General features: G+C 41.4%; 1 long non-coding RNA gene across 1 annotated transcript in view; it reads right to left on the reverse strand.

The window, feature by feature from the left end:
- Nucleotides 1-1,798: 1,798 nt before the first annotated feature.
- LOC146830197 (uncharacterized) overlaps nt 1,799-23,441 on the reverse strand; it is a 144,056-nt gene continuing 122,413 nt past the window's right edge. Inside the window, exons 4-5 of the long non-coding RNA XR_014961380.1 lie at nt 14,745-14,821; nt 1,799-2,625 (exon numbers count right to left, since the gene is read on the reverse strand). This is a non-coding gene — a long non-coding RNA (uncharacterized LOC146830197). The remainder of the gene's footprint in view (nt 2,626-14,744; nt 14,822-23,441) is intronic.

Consider the following 23,441-nt stretch of genomic DNA (forward strand, 5'->3'; position numbering starts at 1 on the left):
GCTGCACCACAAACAGGGGCACCCTCTCACATGAAAACCAAGCACTCTGGCTTCAGGATTGTTAAGGCCTGCTATAGGAGTGACTTATATGTTTTATATGTGTGTGCAATGGTAGTGATATAGGTAGCCTACACCACAGTAAGGGGTGCATGCACCGCCTTACCCAGGCTGCAGTAGAAGACCTGTGATGTCATTTTGGAGTGCTTCCCAGGGGTGGCATAATACATGCTTCAGCCCCTGGTAGGCCTCTGAGGTACCTATGCCCTGGGTACATAGTATAAAATAGTATAAAATATACTAGGGACTCAAAAGGCACTCCAGAATCCAATTAGAGATGTACCTAATGTACATGGAAACCATTTTAGAGAGGAAGCAGGTAGGCTGGGGTCCTGATTAGCAGGGCCACAGCCAGACTGAACAGTGAAACACCAGCAAAAAGTGGGGGTACCCATGTGAAGCAGATCCTACTCTCCTACATACATATTTAAAATAATCCTAAAGCTTTTCTGTGAATCGGCCCGTCCTACTTTGCAGGCTCATTCCGATCACGTGAGTACTTGTGGTCCAGTCTATGGTTTGGGACCTGTGAGGTACCGAAGAACCAAAACTGTAAAAATGGTATAATAACAATTACAAAATCATTGTATATTTCTACATTAAGTATGTATGTAATTTTTACCTTTTAAAACATATTAAAAGTAATATGTGGGATAAGCAGCAGTGCATGGCGTGGGTGCGAGTTATAGTTACCTTAAGGCATGAGTTACAGGTTCTTGAGATAGCTATAACTGTTCAATTTACATGGTTTTGTGCGTGTAATGTCTAAACCGAACTATAAAGTTTCTCTAACCTTTGTTTTTTTTAGTGAACTTCTACATTTTTTAAAATCTATTTCCAATCTATAATATCTCTGTAACCTTTGGCTTTTGAAAAGCCAATCCAATCCATACATGTGAATAAATGGTGGGGCTAGGTAAGTCAGACACCAAAAATATAAATGTTCCTCTAGCTATATCCACTTTTTAGCAAATCTGTTTGACAATAATATGAAGGGTCTTTGTGGCCTACTCAGTCAGGAAAGTAGCGGTTGTACTCAAATTCATGGGTTTCGCCCGGAAGTTGGTTACCTAATGCACTTGAGTGTGACCAATCACCCTCCTCCTCATGTGCTGTTTCAGACACAGTGCAAACTTGTGGGATGAGGTGTTGGTTCATTCTAATCATAGTGATTCTCTCCACATTTTGATGCAAGGGACTGGGTCTTCTGACTGTGACAACTGTGCCATCTGCACTGAACACTCGCTCAGCAGGCACACAGGCTACAGGACAAATCAGAAACTTTCTTGCCACCCTGCTGGGCTCTGGCCATTGACACATCTTCCCATAACAATAGACCAAGGGGTCATCTGGATATTCCTGGAATGTTATAGGGATTCTACTGGTAAAGAAGAACTTTGCCTTGGGATGATAGAACATCAGAATGTAGGGACTGAGTGTCTCTACAACAACAGTATCTGTCAGCCCAAATACTAACTAGCTCACTGTGCCTTACCTGAATCCTAACCTTTCCAGAGTAGCAGATGATTTTGGCAACATGAACCTCTAGTCCCAAAGGGAACCATGGAAACAGAGTCTCACCTTTGGTCACTACTCATGCATGCCCGTAGTAAACATAAGAAAGACACAAAGAAAGTTTACAATACATTTATGGAAACTATCGTAGTCCATTATGAAGCAAAGGTGCTGCGATTATTAGGTAGAGACAACTAAACAACATAATTAGCAATACTATGGGAAAATAAACATCCAAACCATTGGCAAATTATCTGTCTGTCTAGGCCTACCCTTACTATGCGAGCACATGGTGTATAAGTGATCTCTGGGAGTGAAAACAGACCCTATACCTGGTGTAAGTAGTAAGGTGGTCCGCATCATGAGTGTAAACTCAGTTTACTCAAGGCTGCATGCCAAGCTCTGTGTGTGTTCATTCCAGAAAAGGTCTGTTTGACAGAATTCTCCTCTCTGCCTGCAAGAGGATGATACCCAGTTTATGTGATAAGAACTACTGTATTGGAAAACTGTTATGTCCAAAACGTTAGTACCTGTTGCTGACCGGGCAAAGAAAACTGAACATCATGTTGTTATATATTCTAGGTAACATTGTACAAATGTGCAGGCTGAATCCCAAGAAGAATCACTGAATAACAAACACACATGTGTACAGCGTATTGCAAAAAATGTCATGAAAACAAATGTATAATTTGTGGCTGTGCAGAGCAGAGGCAGCCTTAAAAATCGAATATGCAAAACTAAGGGAGAACCAAAGTGGAAATCAATACAGGACCATCCTTTGGATGGTCACTGGTGCAGCAACATGCTCGACCTTTGCTGCCATTGCCTCTGCATTTGACTTAAGCCCTTCTACTTGAAATCAAGCTATTGCAGATGTTGGGTCTGATTCTTCTGATGCTGGTGTTGGCTGCTGTGAGACAACAGCACTGCCCTCTTTGAAGGTTGAATGCTGCATGCCATAACTTCTGCCTGGGACTTTAACATCCAGCCGTTCTTCTTCCAGGTCTCTCACTTGCTCAACAATCCAAGGCTTGTATTTTGAAACATTTCCTTCTGAAAAAAGAATGAAAGTTGCCAGTATTTTATTGTACTGTAAAAACAAGTATTGTTGCACAGATGAACGCTTTAGAGGATATGGTCTTTCTTTGCATCCATTAATTAAGACCCAATCAAAGGATTAAGCTGTAAACCAACTGATATGCTTCTTCATTCAAACCGGTGAACCTTTGCAACAACTTTTTTATCTGGCCCTAAAGCAGACAACTGTACTCCTTGTGTGAAGAGCTCAAACAGATGTAGCCTTTGTTTCAAGCATTTAACTATCCCCCATGTTTCCATCTCCATGGCCATGCTTTTGCCAGTTGCATCCCATCCTCTTTGAAGGACATAGTCAGGGATTGATCTGTACTGCTCAAAAAAACATTGCAACATGTAGTAGGTCAAGAGCCAAAATGTTCGTCCTCCTGTTAGAGGGGTTTAACCAGTACCATATTAGTACACTGAATGATCCTCAACTACTTCTGGAATTTAAAAGAATGACTGAAATGAGCACTCATTCTTTTGCAGATGGCCAGTATGTTGCTGATTCTGTCCTATTGTTTGAGAACGTCCTTCACAATCAGGTTGATGTAATGTGCCAAACACAAGACCCTTATATATCCACCATCTGCCATGGCCTTGACTCTATTACTGCAGTTGTCCATGGCAACACATCACATTCTTAGAAATCTGGGTCAAAGCCATTCAAACTCTTTGCTGTTAAAGTCTTTCAAGATGTTTGTAGCTGTATGGAATTTCTCTATGGCAAACATCTCTACTGCTGCATGCTACTGAGCGCCCTTCAAACCTTATTCAGTTCTGAGACATGCCGATAGCTGTTGCCTAACCCCCTCAAAATAAATCCAGTGTGCAGTGATATACATGTAATCAGTTGCTTGACATTTGGTTCAAATGTATGTCATCATGTGGACTGTCTGAACATCACTCTGCTGCAAAGCTTTTCCAAACAATTCCAGCACTTTGTGATGGAGCACCGGAGAAGCCACTCTGGCAAAGTAGGTCCTGCTGAGAACCTTCTGTTTTGGGCAGATGGTCACCCTAAATTCTAAAAACCCACTCCTTACACAGAAGAAAAAGGGAGAAGGTCCAGCACTGGCATTTTAGCTAGGTTCCCAATGTACAAACGTGTCAATGGGTGGTTGAGATCATAGGGTCCCTCCTTCCTAAACATGCTGTAATTTCTTTTGTCATGCCACTGACACAGGCAATTTCTGTAGAAGACCAGGATGTGGTAGATTCAATGTGCATCTTGTGGATATCACGTTATGCAGTGCACAAATGCAGTGCATTTGAGGTTTATGCCATTTGGAAGGTACTGATGCAGGTGATGATGGCACACTGCAGGGGACAGGGCTGCTTCACGTAAATCATCCATCCCCTTCTTCTTCATTATCTCCTCTATCACCATGATCGGAGCTGCTTCCTATCTCTCATCACCTCCACCAGCTACTTTTTTAAGGTGCTCCTCCCACATGATTGTGTGATGTTTGTTTATATGGGATGTTTGGCCTCCAGGTCAATAGTGTAAACCTGGCTTACCTCAATGAACAATTTTCTTGCAAATGCAGAATATTGCAATGTTACCGTCCTGCTTGCTAATCGTAAAGAATTGGGGGTATATGGTGTTTCGCTTTTCTCCCTGCAGTGCATACTTCAACTGAGGTCCTAGTAGATGCAGGTCTCAGTAAGAGGCTTATACATATGCAATCTAGAAGGTTGAATGGGAGGAGTGATCTTGATGTCCTCTGCGCCACCTTCCATACCGACAATAACTGTCTCTTTCTTATCACTGTCACTTTCCATAATTCTAAGGGCCTCATTATGAGTTAGGCGGTGCTGAAGTGGGACACCCCCGCTCTGCCAAACCTGTAGTTAAACAGCCAACCAGATAAGGAGTTTTCTCCAGTCTGAGGGGCAGTTCCATGGCGTTCCCTCTGTAGTGCCTATGAAATAGGACCCACAATGGAAATGTCAAAATGAGTAGCTGCATGGCATGGACTGCTGCAGTCCATGAAGTGCAGGTACTGGGGTGCACGCACACAGGCGGGTACAATATGTACCCCCATGCATGCACTGCATGGTGCAGAGGCACAACGGGCACTGTATGGTCCTCTTTGTTTCCTCACTGCAAAATATTTTTGGGCAGTCGCATCGCACTAAAAATTGTGACAGTGAGGAAACTCATAATATGCTTGGAGGGGCTTCAGCAGCATTTTGTTTTTTGATTTGTCATCGACGTTTGATACGGTCTCTCATTCCATCTTGTTAGACAGGCTTGAGAAGATTGGAATCAGAAAACAGGTATTGCTCTGGTTCGACTCTTTTTTTGAAGGATCGCTGTCAGGCCGTCCTCCTCTCCTCTCCCCTCTCCATCTAAGCCTCTAGAGTGCGTAGTGCCTCAGGGTTTGGCACTCGGTCCCACCCTATATAATATCTTCCTTGAGCCTTTGGCTAAACTCGCATAGTCTTGGGGGATGAGGGAGGTCTCCTATGTGGATGATATCCAGCTCCTCTTGGTCTTTCATGAAAACATTCCAGCAACCTTGTGTTCTCTCAAATCCTGCCTGAAGGCCACCATGGAATGGATGAATGGAAGCTGCCTGAAATTTGATTCTGAAAACACTCAGATCCTCTTTTGAGACCATGTCTTTCCTGGAGGCTAACATTTGGTTACCCTTAGAATTTAAGTCCTTCTCCCTCCCTTGCTTGTTTAGTGAAGAACCTCGGAAAGCAAAAAATTGATTTCAATCTCACTTTTGAGACTCAAGTCAAAACACTATCCGCTACATGTTTTGCCACTTTTAGGGCTCTCCGGAAAATAATTGTTTATGCTTTGGTCACATCCAAATTGGTCTATGATAATAGCTTGTACTTAGGCCTACCTGCTTTTCAATTCAACTGCTACAAACCATTAAAAATGCTGCTTTTAGCCTAACCCTCAAAATCCCCCTGTGTTCGTCAATCTCTCATCACCTCAGGCAGCTTCATTGGCTCCCAGTCATCATTAGGGTTACATTTAAGACACTCATTTTTGCTTTCAGAGACTTTACTCAAAAAGGCTCACTCAATTTTAGATCCAGATTGAAGGCTTACTCGCAAACCAGATCCTTACGATCGAACAAAGATGAAATTGCTCCAAGTTCCACCCATTTATAAAGCAAAAAGAGGGGGGACGCTCCTTCTTTTATATGGCTCCCATTCTTTGGAGTGCACTGCCTCATTGTTTGCATTCCTTAGCTTAGCTTTTGAGACTCTTGTCTGATAGGCTAATTGGACCTTGTCTGTTTTTAGACTTACTCCTCAGTGAATTTACTGCTAGTGCTGGGATGCCTCCCTGGAGGTAGCTGTGGGCTCTAGGATTGCTGTGAATTTAATTGAATTGTCATCTTTCTATGTGTGCTGCAAAATGCAGCACACATAGAAAGAGGAAAAAATTCAAAGAAACTAAGATGTTTCTCCTTGTTAAGCCTCACTGCGGAAGGCATAAGGATTAGACACTTCTGCAGGTTTGCAGGATTGTGTAAATCTGGCGCAGTGTCAAAATCCATGGGAGCGGCATGGGAAAACCGCCAGCATGCCTATGAAACACCTCCTGGGTGTAAAGTAAATTAAATGAAATGACAGCTTTATAAAGGGCTTATATGCTGAGATGTCTTAGTGCTAGATCTGTATTGCAGTTGAGAGGAGTGAGCATGCATAGGTTTAAGGCTTAGGTACAAACAACCATTTTTTTTGCAATTTTTTAAACAACTGTCTGTTGGTTTGGCTTCTCAGGGTAAGAGACAGAGTGTTCCAGAGTTTACAAGACAGATGGAAAAAACTTCTCGCACTCCATTTTACTGTCTTTACCCAAGGGATGTCCAGCAGACAGGCAGTCGATGACCTAATTTTGCGTTGTGGGACGTACCAACTGATGAATTTGATGAAGTTGGCAGGGCCGGCACCATAGAGGGCCTTGTGAACAATACCCAAGGACTTAATTTGAACCTTCGCCTGGACCGGCAGCCAGTGCAAATCCTGAATTCTTTTTGACACTGAATGAATTTGGGGATTTTAAGCAGTAAATGTGCTGCTGCATTTTGAAGTAACTGAAGCTTGCAAAGGGTTATCTTTTTTGCTCCCAGATAGAGAGCGTTGCAGTAATCTATCTTTGATAGCACCAAGACTACAATTACTGTTGAACCTAGATCCATCAGAATTAAAGGTAATACTTTTTTTAGGATCTTCAACGTATAGAAGCCGGATGATGTGATAAGATTGACCTGCTCTGTGAAAGATAGCTGATCATCTAGAGTGTCTCCTAAACTTTTTACCTTCTTTACTGGGGATGGACAAGGTCCGGCTACTTCTGGCTACCAGGAATTGTTCCAGAAACAAGTGTTTTTACCAAATAGTAGCACCTCGGTTTTATCAGTGTTTAGTTTTAACCAATAATCCTGCATCTATCTGATAATGTGGACCATAGAGTTACTATATTTCATTGCCACATCATCCGGCTTTCGTGATAAAGATTCCACTATTTGTGTGTCATCTGCGCAGCGGATAGCGGTAAAACCATGAGAGCAGATGAGGTTAGCCAGTGGGGTAACGCAAACATTGAACAGAGTTGAGGATAGCGAGGATCCCTGGAGCACCCTACAAGGCAGAGCGTAGGGATGTGATTTATGTCCTCCCATTGCTACAGTTTGCTCTCTGCTAGGAATGATCTTATAATGTTAGAGGCTCCATCTGTGATCCCCATTTTGAATAAGAACTGAATGAGTACTTGATGGTTCACTGTATCGAACACGGCTGCGAGGTCGAGCAAAATTAGTTTTGCCTTCCCTCCTCCATCTAGCTGGATGCAGATCTTCTCAGTGGCTACAGTTAATGCTGAATTAATGTGCAATGTAGAAGCCAAAATCTGTATTGTGCTAGGTCCAATTGGTTGTTTGATTCCAGGAAATGTAGCAGTTTAAGGCTACTTAAAGGACTTTGGATGGAAACGGAGGACAGGAAATTGGCCAATAATTTTTAACCTCCATGGGTCTTGGAAGCGTTGTTTTCAGGATAGAACATACTAATAATGTTTTCCAGATGCTTGGGAATGACCCTGAGTGAAGAATATTGTTTAGGAGGGGTGCAAGATGGCATGCAAAGGTACTGGAGGCCATATGAAAGACCATCACCCGATAGGGATCCAGTGGGGATCCAGATTTGGTTGATAATATAAGCTTCTCCACTTTTTCGGGAATTAGGTGATTACTTTTTTCCAGGCAATGCAGTAAGTAAGGTGGAGCAGTGATTTGCGATGCATTGACTTACTCACGATTTATTAGGCTGCTCAAAGCCACACAGGGTGGCTTTGTGTGGCTTCATAAATCTGATTGAGAGACCTGCGGCACACATGTTCCACTTTACGTGGTGCCAAAGCGATGCAGGGCTCTCTTAAAAATTAGCCCCTTAGTGCGGGTGTGAGCCTATGGCCTAAGAGACCTACAACAAGCAGGGTTTGCAGAGAAAAAAGGAATAATCTGAAATACAATAATGCTGGTATGAGCCTATGGCCTATGAGACCCATGGCAGGCAAGGAGTGCAGGGGAACATGTAATATTCTTTAAACAATTAATGCTGGTGTTGCATATTGCCTAGGAGACCAATGGCAGGATAGGGGTGCAGAGGAAAATTGAATAATCATTCAAAAAATTAAAGCTGATGTTTTCCATATGGCAGGAAGGGTGTGCAGGGGAAAATTCCATATTCCTTAAAAAATGAATGCTGGTGTACACCTATGGCCTAAGAGACCTATGAATTAAGGGCATATTTCTTGGAACTTTGCATCATGCTTGCACCACGCCATGCTGTGCATACATGATGCAAACCTCTGAGTGTGATTTATGAACCCACGCTCTGAATAGCTTAAAAATCCAGAGTAAGTCAATGCAGAACCAACCGCAGCTCTGCCTTACTCTGGGCCAGGGAAGTGTCCCATGGGTGTTGTGGTGGGTGTTCCCATGCAACTCCCATGTTTTTTGATTCTCAGATTTACAAGTAAATTGAAACCAGGGAAGGCACCAAAATCTTACACCTACCATGAGAGGCGTAACAAGGAGAAATATCTTTGTTTCTCCTCAATTTTTTATCTTTCTATGTATGCTGCATTTTGCAGCGCACATAGAAAGAGGAAACACCTCTCAGGATTGTTTTTGTTCAGGAAAGTCCACTTTCCTACACATAAATGAAGACACTAGACTTACAAAACAGTGCCAGCAGAAGGAAAAGGACAGAACTATGCTGTATTGGACAAACACGGCACATTCCTGCCCTTTCCCCGTGACGCATAGCAGCACAGCAAGGTGACCTGCTGTGCTGACCTGCACCAAAAAAAATAAAAAATATGCCTGTTAATGCTGGTGTGCGCCTATGGCCTAAGAGATATATGTCAGGCAGGGGGTGCAGGGAATTGCTGGTGTCTCACTAGGGGTTATGAGACATCCTTTGGGAGGCACGGAAGTGCAGGGTAAAATGTAAAAAACTGCATATAGTATTAAATAAACACTGTACATACATACTACAATGATCTTCAAGCACATTAAACTGATATTAGGGAAAAAAAGAAAAAAGAAAAAGAAAGGCACAGCCCTCATTTATCAGTGTTCCTAGGAAATGGCTTTGAAAACTGGAAAACAGGGATTTAACACACTGGCTAGCTGCCCACAATGGCCGCCGGCCACATGTTCAAACAACAACAAGCAAGAAGGCATGGAAAAGAAAGAACACATGCAGGCCTGTGGCAAAAAAAGCACACTAGATGGCTACACAAAATGGCTACCGACCACATGTTCAAGTAACAAAAAGAAAAAAGGCATGGACAATGAAGAACACATGCAAGCCTTTGGCAAAAGGAAAGCACACTGGCTACACAAAGCTGCCGCTCTGCCACATGGCCACCAAGAGCGAAAGTATGGACAACAAAGAACACATGCAGGCCTATAGCAAAAGCAAACTGGATGGTTACACAAAATGGCCGCCGGCTACATATGGACATGGACAATAAAGAACACAAGCAGGCATATGGAAAAAGCACACGGATTACTACCCAAAATGGCAGCCGGGTAAAACAATAGCAAACAAAGAGGCTTGGACAACAAAAAACACATGGAGGCCCTATGGACAATGATTATACAAAATGGCCACCAGCCACATGGCATGGAGAACAAAGACAAAATGGTGGCATAAACCACACACACAAACTGGCCAGACATATTGATGGCCACTTGGCCAGAAAACAAAGGAGGCATGGCAAACTAAGAAAAAAAACGGCCATTAATTCAGCAATGCCATAAATGAAAATTAAGTCATCTATAAAAAATATCCAACAGCACATCCTCTCAAACAACATTCTCATTCAAAGGTTTTTTTAACTCACTTAAAATCCAGCGGTATATATGCAGTAGTAATTGCGGACAAAGAGAGTGATTCTTCACTTCAAAATTCAAATGAAAAGTTTTCAGACAATTGACAAAGCCTTCTGGACATGAAAAGGAAGTTGGGGTCTCTGTGCTAATTCATTCCTGTTGAAATAAAAAGTAAAAAAAAATATGCTTTTTGCACTAATAAACTACATGAACCTTTGATTTGAGTAGAATATTTACTCTATTGGCCATGTTCAATTTGATTTAGCTACTCCTAAAGTAGAAAATCTACTTGAGAAGCAGCCCCGACTGCTCATGACCGCCGGTGCTCCAAAATGGTGCCGCAAGGCTCCGTGGCGACTCAAAATTGTGCCAGGGGCCGTCAAATTTTCTTCACGCTCTCAAATGGTCATTGATGGAGCCTTGCATCGCTCCTGTGATCATCGAGAGGCTGGAATGGCAGAATATTTCCTCAATGCACCAATTGGCGGAATTTTGTAGGAACCCCGCGTTACACGTATACCGCAAAGTTAAAAAATTGCACCAATTCAGCGAGCAGAATTATAATTCCGCCTGAGCAAACTCATAATCCATTTTCTTACAACTGTCATCCCTAATTAGGATAAACTGAGGATTTCTATTGGTGTACTCCACGGGTACTCTGTCAAGAGAAAACGTAATGCCTAACCTTTTTAATGAGGTGGGCAGGCCAAGACTTTGGTGGAAAGGGACTATGTCATGTTTTGCAATGTAGTACTGTTTACTCTTTAGTTCTTCCTATGTACATTGTGTAGTTTATTACATCCTACATTGTTAGGACAAACTAGTTTGTTTCAATTTGCTTCTTCACATGCATGTGCTATTTTGAGAGTTATGACTTCTTGCACTGATTCCATAGTGCCATTGGTCACGGATTCGGGCATCAGGGGCACACTTTTTATATTTCTTTTTTCCTTTTTAAGTATGCCTTTGTAGTATGCAGAATTCTTATCAGAAGGGTTCTGTTTTTAATATTATCTGTTATTCTATGAAGCTGCCATTTAATATAGCCCTGGAGCCCACCGTAGCGGGCTCTACCGACCATTAAAGCCCGGTCCAAGGTTAAAGGCCCGAGCCAAAAGAGGGCAGACTATTCTCATAACTCAATGGATCGTTTGTTAAACATGTTGATGCTCCGGGCTTCTACTGACCATTAGAAGCCCGGAGCACTCCATTGTTTCCAATGGAGCACACAATCTTCCAATGTTTTAATATTGAGTATCTTTTCGCACAATAAATGGCACTTTTATTGAGCCTCCTATTTTCCTTCATTCTTTTACTTTGATCTTATGTATTTTGATATTCATATTTAACAGAGTTAATAGGCTCATTATCTTTTTTAGGGACTGTCATGTTTCAGTATTGCTATCAGACTTTAGATGGATGCCCATTGTGTTTTGAAGGCCTATTGAGTTCATTTAAGTTTCAGGATACTTAGGATGAAAATGTTTGCTTTAGGCACTTTTTTTTTCCCAAGATCATTTCTTATTTCAGTTTTATCTCTAAATCACTTCTACTTCAAGAGTTGCTTGATGCTATCAGTGTCACCTTCTTGTTCTTTCTTCTGCAACCTGTTACCAAAATGCAGACGCATCAGCACATTAATATGTCTTTTATATTCAGATGCTTTAGGGCCATCAGTAGCAATACTTCGACTTGGGAAGCATCATTTTGACAGTTTCCTGACTGCATCATTTCTAACATAGTTGGAATGTCGTTTGGAAACCTGACACCCTAAATACTACTTCTGAGGGAATTTGTCGGAATTCAACACATGTCATATCTCTCTGGAGCAAATGTGCAGCTATGAGGAGTCCGGGAGAGAAGGCAACATAAAAGGACAATACGCATTAGCTGGGCTCAGCTCTCCTCCACTCATAGCTAGCTTGGCATCAGATCTCAGCATAACACCGTATGCTGCAGCAGTATGGAAAGCTGGCTCTGTGCATCAACATGGTAATCTTAAGACGCACTAGTAGAATCCAGTATGGAAAGAATGCGTCAATTACAGCTACTATCTGACCTTCAAACACAGATAACGCAGCACCTATCTCATACGTATGCTGCATTAGGTGTTTTGTTGATGTCATTGTTTCACAGGTTCTTCTAAAGATGTGGGGCAGCCACTATATGTGTCCAAAGTAAACAGATGAAGAATCAGGATTAAAATGGGGTCTCGGCCTGCTCAAACTGGAGTCTGGCTTTTGGGAATTTATGTCCATAGCTTAGAGCTGGTTCACGTTATTGGTAAATATCTGTAGCATGTTGAGAGACTCGATGTTTTGCTGGAAATCACAAGTTATAGGTGGTATAGTTCTCATTATGCCTTTCTGTCATTGCATTTGGCATAGTAACATGTGATCCTACACTTTGAGCAGTATGTTTTTTAAGAATTCCAGCTATATGAAGGCTTACTTTGTCAATAAGATTTCTACTGGAAATATCCTGAAAATGCAATGTATCCAGAGACATAATGAGAATCTTAAAAAAACGTACAGATATGTATTAATACAACATGGAATGTTTTTAGCATCATAAACATCTACAAGTTCAAGAAATTCACTAAGTCTTCCATAATTGAAGTAGTACCAAGACTGCACATTGTGATAGGTTCTGATTCACTTTGTTATTGTTATCTTTGCTGTTGGAGACGGGTGCAATGTTTGCCAAGTCGGTGCAGTGGTCAACGGTTTTTGGGATAGACAGCACCTTCTTTTTCCATCATTACTGGGTTTTTTTAAATCCAGGAACTACCCTTTCTGAAATGGTTTTAATTAGCTTTGATATTTCTTTCCATCAGAGTAATGCCCATGGTACCCACCTTGCTTGGTCTGGATTCATGTTGCCACTTGTATGGTGTCTCAATTAGCCACTGCATATTGGAAAATACCCAGTTTGGAAATGTTACGCATTTCTTTTGTTAAGTCGTGAAACCTTTGCATTTCAACTTCGCTGGGGTGTGCTTTGCGCCATGTAATATGGGCCAGGTGCGCCTTCTGCACGCGAGGAATATTTACTCATTACCTTGCTGACAACGTCTACAGAACGAGTGTCCTGGAAAAGGAATATAAAGGCATTTTAGACCTTTCTTTTCACTGGTAATGAGCATTCTCCATGAAATAAAAGGGCTGCCTCCGAAGACACATTCTGTAGCAGCCAGTACAACCGCAGTGTGCTGGAAGTATCAGCGCCCACCTGAAAGGAAGCAAGGCTGAAAATGCTCACTTACCAAGACCCCTTGGAGTCTGCATCACACCTAATACATGGAACAATCCTCTCCTAAGAGCAAACACACATGAAATATACACTTGGACACACCAAGCACACTTACTTCCCAGAGCTTCTGTGCGTCTGCATGCTTTCTATACCTCCTGTAAGTAGGCGATTATGAGCATTGGGGACTCTTATTGATTGTGCTACTGATTGCCAGACCCAACCTAAGAAAGCGCCAGGCTAATATGAGACAACCAAGGGAGACATGTGACCATACATGGGCTAAACAAAAGTATGCGAAGGGAATTAAAGTAAACTGGTGCTGAGTCATACATAAGGCCCTCACAGGCTACATAGGCCGTTAACGCAGGGCCAAATGAGAGCTAGCGGTGCCTATGAGATCCCTTGAATATTTAAATAAATGTTCATGAAAAGGAGTGATTTTAATCAGGAACACCAGAGCAGAAAATACTCTAGCAATAAAGGAGCAATACCTTTTTCTGCAAGGTCAATGACCAAAAAGCAATATTCTCAAGCCTGAGGCTCTACACCAGAAAACTATCCGCTGATAGCAATCCATGTAAGGACTGCTATCTTCTGGACATACAAACTCTTTGTAAATACCTCTTCGGCCAGTTGAAGAATATAACAGAAATCCTAACACATCCATTTACAAACTAACATAGCTGATTAAAAAACTCCTTTGACGTTGAAGAACCCAAACAAACAAAAGAATCCAGACAACAGAAAACATCACCAAAAAGAATGAGACAGGATCCTCCATCCCAAGAATCTCCTATGAAAAGCACAGAGGAAACCATCACCAATACCACTGCAAATATGGACCAATAAGCCAACACCTCTTCTCACTTCATGAGCTCACACAATGTACTAATACTAATGCTGAGCATCTACAAACTGAAATGTCATCTATAAGACATGATATCAAGAGCCTTTCAGCTATATTAGGAGACACCGAAACAAGAATAAGCATGTTGCAAGACAAGAATCTAAATGCCGAAAAAGATGCAAAATGCTGTGCCTCATTCTGGGGAACATGGGTACCACTAACCCTAGAAATAGAAAGACTGCACTTTGTCCCAGTGAGACCACGCCCATTCTCAAAGTCACCAATACTGATGGTACTCAGATCTCTCAGATATCCCCACACAGAAAAGATACTACAAAAATGAAAATCAATAGCCTGAAATGAATGATTTGTAATAGGAATATATAAATATGCTAAAGAAACTGCTACCCACAGAAAATGCTTTATAGCTCTAAGCGAAGGATATCAGACTGCAGAATATCCTCGAGCTACATCAATACTCAGGATAAACATGCACGCAAACAGAACATAGAATAATCACACATCAATCACCCCTTACTTACTCCACTAACACCAGACTCAAAAGCACTCACACACTATAAGGCAAGCATGCAGAGAACACAAAATCTCCTACTCACCTAGACTTGTGCCTTTGATCCACCGCAAGCAGTGCCACAGAACACGCATCAATAACACATACGCAAACTTCAATGTTCTAAGATACGTAAAATAAGCATTAATGATCACTGCTATATTCAAGTGACAAAAACTGATAAATGCTTCTTCAAATGTTTAGCTAAAATGTTTACTATAAGCAATGTTGTTGCCAATGTGTTGTTATTTCATAAGAACATAAGGGTTTATTTCTTGTTAATGCCTAGAACAAGTATATTTATCTCTTAACAGCAGAAGGCTATAAAGACTAAACAAACTTTAGATAATTTCCTACCAATGTTAATGTAAGTATTATGTTCAACAAAAACAAAAACATGAACAAAAAAACTGTATGAACATGAATCTGAAAGGAAGTAACTTTAACAGTGTTTAATAATCAAAAAGACAAACAAAACTCTGACATCTGAATATAAAAACCTATTTAGTGGAAGAGCTCATGGGTGGGTCAACAACCTAAATACAAAGGAAATGTGTGAATTTAACAAGGCAGAAAATACTTGTATGTTCCCAAAATCAAAAATCTAAATACTATAATCTCAGGAATGAAATGTAAAATAGGCAAAGTTGAAACTGATACAAGAAATAACTAAAAACTTCTATAACTACAATAGAGATTTATACAGCCCGGACAGACAACCCATTGACAATGAATGCTAAACCTATCTTGCTACTATTAAACTCCCAAGTTTAAGCCACGACTCACAAACTGAGCTGAACAAACAGATTAGCAAACCCGAAATCATCAAAGTAATCAAGTCTCTTAAAATGAGTAAAGTATTCTGACCCAACGGGCTTCCTGCTAGGTTTTATAAATCCCTCCAAATTATATCTGATGGATCACCTGGGCAGGCTTTTTGATCATGCTTCCAGTGGGATAGCAGGTGCCACGTTCTCATAATGGGTCATACATATGGGCAATAAGGATCCAATAGACACAAAAAAGTATCAAGACAATAAATGCATTCTAGAGACACAAAATATACACCAATTACACTACTGAATGTGGATTGTAAAATGTATGATAAAGTCTTAGCCACCAGACTTGAAAAATGTCTAACATACCATATACACCCTCTCAAACCAGTGTTGTCAAAGGAACAATGGAACTGCCAACATTAGGCTCTTTGCACACGTGCTAGAAAAATCTAAACTATTAAACTCTGTACCGATGGCCCTGGCCTTCGATGCTGATAGGCCTAAGAGCAGCCTTACGCAAATACACTCTATTCACCAATCCCAGTGCCTGCACCTGAATTTTCACTGTTTTTGATTTATGCCAAGGTAAAAGACATGGATATCCTTTATCCTACTATATTTTCCCCCTAATAGTTGAGTCTTCCTGACAGACATACACAAAACGAATCACTTGAAGATATACTGTTCAATTCTTGTAATCAGAAAGACACTGCATTTGCAGACAGCCTTTTCACTTTGTCAGAGGAGGTAGAAGATGTAATCCCACAGATATGGGAACAATACAATTGTACCAAGATCTCAGGCTGTACACTGAATGTTTAAAGAAAAAAAACAGAAGTGTTCCTTCTAAAGCACTTATGCATCCCTGTGATAACTGACAATACAAATCTCAAAAGGCAAACCAAACTATTAACAATCTTAGCATATTATTTGGACCCTCACTACTCTTGAAAACACAGAAACTAACAGATGCCTGGTCCCTGAAATATATCACTTGGCTAAAATGATGGAGGCACTGCAAATTAACTTTGTGACCAGTATGTTTTCATTACAAATCATGCCCAACTTCTATAAAGCAACATATATTTCAATGTTAGCCTTTATCCCTTTATATGACAGAATAAATGACTGAGAATAGCACTTAGAAAACATTAGCCGCAACAGAGAAACAGGCAGCGTAAGGTCTTCAATTATCAAATAGCTTTTCTGATAAAACAAGCATCCCACCTTTATAGGTGCAGATATAAAAAATGATCTTCTAAAACCAATTTCCCTTTCATCATAGCCGTGACTGTGAATTACTTAAAGGTTAAGAACTCATATAACATGCTAAAAGATTTAATAGAATCCCTCGGATCCCTAGAAAGACAACACACAAACAAAGTGCTTATTTCAACCCTAGCATCAGTCTGGGGCAATCCACAGATCAAACTAGCAGGGAAAATGCTGTTCCCAAATGCATGGGTAGAGAGAGGTATAACATGTATTCATGATTTGATCTTCACAGATACCCCATCTCCTTAGAACATCTCCAACAGAAACACAATTTCTGTAGAAGGTGGAAGGGGTTGGGGAACAAAGAAATGGAATCAGTGAGCAGGGAAGGGAAGGGAAGGGAAGAAAGGTGGGGAAACAAGCCACATGATACACAAAGGAGTAAACAGGGAACACAGGAAGGGCTATGCACTCCTGCTGAAAAACGAAATGCCATTGAAAAGAAGCCGAAAGACATTTTTACATGGTGTTATAATGTCAGCTACATATTTAACTCTCTGATTTTGTCTGAAAACCATTTTCTTTGAATATAACAGTACAGCAAAGCAGCACAGACCACAAGCGTAAGCATCCTGTGCATGCCTATCGTATGATGACTAAGCCTCTAATGACCAAGTAGACAGTGCTTGAGCATTTATTAAAGGTTGCATCAACAAATAAAAAGGCCCAGTGTGTGCTCACTCATTGGAAACCCAATTACCTTAGAATACCTATTACTAAAAACGAATGGAACACCAGCACGGAGGGACAGATGTAATGCGAATTGTCATTGCTACAAAAGCTCCAATTCGGTGTTCGCAACAGTTAAAATGCTTTTTTCTAATGTACTAATGTTCTAATGTACTAATCCATTTTTAAGAGTTGAAAATGTTTTTTGGGCTCCAAAATTGGACTGAGTCGATACTGAGTCAGGATCTGGCAGGAGCGTGTTCTGCGTGTTTTTTCCAAATACACATTTCAGAAAGATGATATGGAAGAGGTCCCTTTGTTGAAGAGTAGAACGTGATCTACTCTTTTCTAAACAGAGCCCCGTTTTTTTAAGGGAAGCAGACTGCATTTAAAAAATAAAAATTTACTTCATTAAAGGGGGAATGTTAGAAATGGTGGTCTGCAGGCTCCAGCAACCCACCTTCCCTGGAATGGCCTCCAATCACAGTGAGTCACAAGTTGTGCCTTACTATTTAAGAGGTAGGTTAAATCGTGTTCCACTATGATCAGGATTTTTAAGAGCAGACTTACACATTTTGCAACTAGTATTTTGCGACCAGCTATTCGTGCATCTGAACCTTAGTTGGGACGCCTATATTTTTGTTCTTTAATGGAAATCTCCAAGTGGCTGGTAAGCCAACAGCGTAATGTTGGATCTCTAAAGGTAGTGGAAAACCAATTTTGCAAAAAAACAAGTGGGTCTCCACACAGCACCTCAACCTTTGCCTAACATGAGGAGTTCGGCCTCACTTTCTAGAACGTTAGTACCCCTGTTGCTCCTGGGTTATGTATGATAAAATGTTGCAACCGTTTTTCACTCAAAGTCCTGACTGTATGAGACTGGTAAAGCTTTTTAAATGTCCTTTGTTTACAATTTCTGAAAACATCTTGTACAGATTAAGCAAACCAGGTTTATTTATTAAACCCTCACTCATGATTAGCCAAGATATGTCATGGCTCAAATAAGAGTTTGTTCTCCATTCTGTACCTCCAAGTGAAAATGTGAAATGCACTAAACCTTTCATCCAGCCCTTAGAGAGACTGCCATTCCCACATCTATTCTATTCTATTCAATTCTAATATATTATATTAAATCACATCATATCATATTATATTATATCATACTATACTATACTATATTATATTATATTATGATGTATTATATTAAATTATATTATATTATAATATAATATACCATATTATATTATATTATATTATATTATACTATATTATACTATACTATAATTTAGTGTATTGTATTATATTGTAATATATCAATTCAATTAAGCTTTATTCGACAGTTGAGTCATAAAAGCACAAACAGACATCACACACATAAATTACCTAAAAATGTTTAAGACAAGCATTAAATTCAATATTTCAACCATCAATAAGCTAAAATCTATTTAAAACCATATACAGATATTCACAGAGTAAAAAATAACACGTATATAAAACCTATGTATGTGTTTCCATCATGAAAGTTAATATTTCATTAAATTTATACTAGTACGATCAATTTCTACAAATTGCCATCGTGTCTCAATGCTTTAGATCGTAGGCCCCAAGCCCACCCTAGAAATTTGGCCACTGCTATACAGATAGGAGGAGCAGGGTCAGTGCTCAGAATGCGAAGAGCTATTCGATAGTTCCTAATGCCCAACGATTTACATACAGGTTTTATCCAAGTTTTACGGGGTTGTATGTACATTGGGCAAAAAAATAGCAAATGTTCTACAGATTCGCATTCCTCAGTGCAGTTATAGCATTTATTACTTTTGTTTTGGGTATTTTGCCAATTAGCGGTGAATTCTGCAACCGGAAGGGCACCCACCCGTAGCTGGAAGTATAGCTTGCGGTCAAAGGGCCTCTCTATTATATCCCAGTAGCTTTCGAGTAATGGACTGTTTTTAAGATCAAGAAAGCGACCTGTTAAATGGGAGGAGAGGCCTTGTGTAGTTTCTATCATATAAACCCATTCCCAATAGATAGCTTTCAGTTTGCTCTTAGAAGGGAAGGTAGCATTTTCTGGGTCGTTCCATAGTTCAGACAGACCTATGCTGCGCAGAAGGGATTTGATGCTGCACAACCAAGGGATGTTATGTGATGAGTTAGATTTAATTATATCCATGAAGCCGCACTTATAGTGCTCAAGCTCGTCTGTGCACCAAAGGCGACGCCAATATAGCAGTGGGCGAAGCTTGACAAGGTGTGCCAGTGGTTTTTTACCTAAGTCTAACAATAGAGGGCGCAGTGGTGTACTGGCAGGTAGGCTTGTGATTTTACGCAAGAATGCATTTTCAAGCACTACCAGTTTGTTCAAGTTGCTAAAGCCCCAAAGTTCAGACCCATATAAACATGAACTCAGTACCATTGCACCGTATGCTTCCAGAGCTGGGGAAATTGGTTTTGTATATGATCTGTTAAATCTAGTTAAAAGGGCACCTGATTTTTGTTTGTGTGTTAGTATCACTCGGTCCATTTGGGAGTCCCATCGCATATCCTTCTGTAGTGTGATAACAAGATATGTGAAGGAGGTTACCTCCTCCAGGGGTAGATCATTCATAAATATTTTCCCCCCAAATGATTTATGTGCATTGAAGGACATAAATTTGGTCTTTCGGTGTTTACTAGCAAACCCCTCTGTTTGCAGAACTCTTCAAAGCGTCCAAGTGCCTTCTGCAGGCCACTTGGGGTCTTGGAGATAATCAGCGTGTCATCCGCAAACATGAGGATGGGAACTCGTGAACCGGCCAAAACAGGTGCATCGGTGGGGGTCCGTGAGAGAAAGTCGACCACACCGTTGACAAAGAGCGAGAACAGGGTAGGCGCCAAAACGCACCCCTGTCTCACACCCCTGTCAACCGGGAAGTCTTCCGTCACCTCTCCCACTTCCCCCCAGCGGACCCGTGCCACGTTATCCTCATGGAGGCGGATGACTACAGAAAGGAGTTCAGGTGCAAAACCCATCTCCCTCATAACAGCCCAGAGTTTGGTTCGTGGAACCAAATCAAATGCTGCCTTTAGGTCCACGAAAACGGCGTATAATGCACCCTTGGCTAAGATCACTATCTTCCAATATATGATGACAAAGCGGAAGATTTGATCAATTGTGCTTGTCCGCTTGCGAAAACCCGCCTGAGCGGGACTTAAAATGTCCTGTTCTTCGACCCATAGTAGGATCTTGTGTAAGAATAGGCGGGCCACTATCTTCTGGATTGAGTCTATAAGGCTAATTGGCCTATAATTGGCCGCAATAGACTTGTCCCCCTTTTTAAATACGGGGACTATTTCAGCTCCCTTCCAAGAGGCGGGGATGTCGGCACCCTGAGCAATTGCATTAGCAAGGCGCAGAATGTATCTGCACCATAGGTACCTATCACTGATGAACACGTCAGCAGGAATTCCATCCATCCCGGGGGCTTTACCCTTAATAGCTTTGTCTAAGGCCTGTTCCACGTCACTTAAAAGAAATATTTCTTCTGTATAGTACACATGGTAATGGTTGCCACCACAAAGTACTTCTTCTATAGGAGCTGCATACTGTGGTTTAAAATAACTATTGTAATATATTATATTATATATTATATTATAGTATTTTATATTATATTATAGTATCATATTTTAGAGTATTTTTCCTTCCAAAAATAAAGACCAAGGGGCTCCTTAGTATCCCGCCATAGGCCCGGGAAATGGGACCGCCCATTATGTATGCGGCGGTCCCGCATTAGGCATTAGGATGCCCCCGCCATACTGGTGGGCGTATCCCGCATTCCTGACATTGCGGTGGGCGGTGCTTTCAGCAGCACCCTCCGCAATGTCAGATATGCATGTTGTGCATTTGCATGCACAACGTGGCAGGCACCGCGCGGTGCCTGCCACCTTGTGCATGCAAATGCAGGGGGGTACCATAGGTACCCTCCATGTGCAGCCCCCACACTCCCAACGGGCCCCCAAATGAAAAAACGAATTCCTTTCCATGGCTGAGTCTCCGACATGGAAAGGCACATCTACGCCATTATAGAAATATGGATGGCGGTTCCTGCAAGGCACCGCCTCCATATTGCTTTGCTTTTCTGCCCGGTAGGCAATCGGGCAGATTGTCTACCAGCGGAAAACCAGCAGACGGTCCTCCCGTCCGCCCTGGTCCCCCTCGCCATAGTAATATGGCAGGGGCAAATGGGTTGCGGTTGGTGGCTTTTGAGGGCGGATCAACATCGCCATACGGGCGGTGGCGATCCGCCTGCTATAGTAATCACCCCCCCAAGTTTGCCCTCTGACCCTAGAACACTGGCACTGTTTGCATCTATCCAGGATTTGACCTATTTCTGTAAACCAGCATCTTACTCCTGCTATCATACGCTACTGTACCATTCAACAAAGAACAATATTCATATATTGGGATCTTTTCCTTTCATTCATCTACATAGTGGAATCATCCTTAAAAGAAGAAACCAAGCAGGAGGACTTCTTTCCTATTATCAATCTGCACAGGAAATGACACCAGTCTATTTCTGATCATCCATCTGCACCGAAAATGACATCATTTCCTGTCCACTCTGTATTTCAATCAACATTTTCGGGGTCCCATCCCTCAGGCATCCACAGTAAGGGGCAGACACAAACAATTGTATTGCATGTTTAGTAATAATACATATAGAAAGGTGCACTAGGGAAAGTGTTCTCATCCAAAAATGTTTCCAGGTATAATTTATCAGCAGTCTTTTTTATTTATTTTTGCTTTATTTGAAATCCATAAATGTACATATAACATCCAGCCAACGTGTTTCATTCAAAACATCTCTTTTGAACTTCATCAGGGCTCATATATATCGTTGTCTAGGATATTCTCATCTCATATGAAAAGTAGGCACTCCTATGTTGTCCCAGTTACTGTGAAGGTTAGAGCTTGATTCAATTCCTTTTAGACATTGGTCATATTAGCTCCAAATGTACTTTCCAACACCTTTGGAAACGGGAATCATTCACCCGTGATTGATTCCTTAATAGGTGTCATGTCCCTCCTCAGGCTTCAACCAGCAAATTGGTATTGCCTGTTTAGGTCTGGCAGTGCCAGGGAGGGCCTTGGCCCAGAACCCTTGTTCCACTGAAATGTACAAAGGTAAGATATAATCATGTGCCTTACCCAGTACACCATACAGTCAATCCTCACAATCACACCCGGACAGAGAACATAGTCATTCAGATAGCAATCACACACCACATAGACCCAACCTCATACACATCCCACTAACCTCCACATAATCTCAAGCTATAGAACAAAAATTCCAACTCATGTTTATCAATGCTCACTCTGCAGTACTTCATGCACCAGCCATTGCAGAGCCCATCACATATCACAAGCTTTAATCCCTCTTCATTTCTATAAAGAAACATGGTTAGCACACATCCTTGCATATCCTAGATGTCCTTCTTCCCACAGGCTACACCATCCATTTTGTGGATCGCGCATTATGTCATCCAGAAGTCCTCCTTGTCACGCAGCTTAGGAAAGCAACTAATACTCAATTCCATGGAGCTGCTGACATGCCATTTCCCTCTCTCTGCAGCTTAGACCATCAATCCATCTCATCTACAGACCACCCCAAGAACTAGGACTTCATTGATGAATTTTCAGATGTTCCCCCTATCTCATGCATCCAACATGACAATAAAACCCTCCTCTGTGACATTAACCTCCGAGAAAAAAACAAGGGACATCCTCTCCAACTTCGTAAATAAACTCAACGCACGTCACACAACCAACACACTCCAAAGACCACATTCTCAGCCCTTCTTCTCAACATCAAAGTCAATTCAATGGAATCCACGCATATTTCTGGTCCTGAGCAACCACTCTGCCATCCATGTTCCCTGCTCAGTATTCTATCAACAAGCAAAGTCCAATGCAAAATAGAAGAGCAAGCCTTCAAAGTCTTTCGAGACTGCTACCTTGCATGTCATGGATGACGCCCTCTTGA

The sequence above is a fragment of the Triturus cristatus genome, chromosome 5_1, assembly GCF_964204655.1.
Source record: "Triturus cristatus chromosome 5_1, aTriCri1.1, whole genome shotgun sequence".
Classification (NCBI taxonomy): Eukaryota; Metazoa; Chordata; class Amphibia; order Caudata; family Salamandridae; genus Triturus; species Triturus cristatus.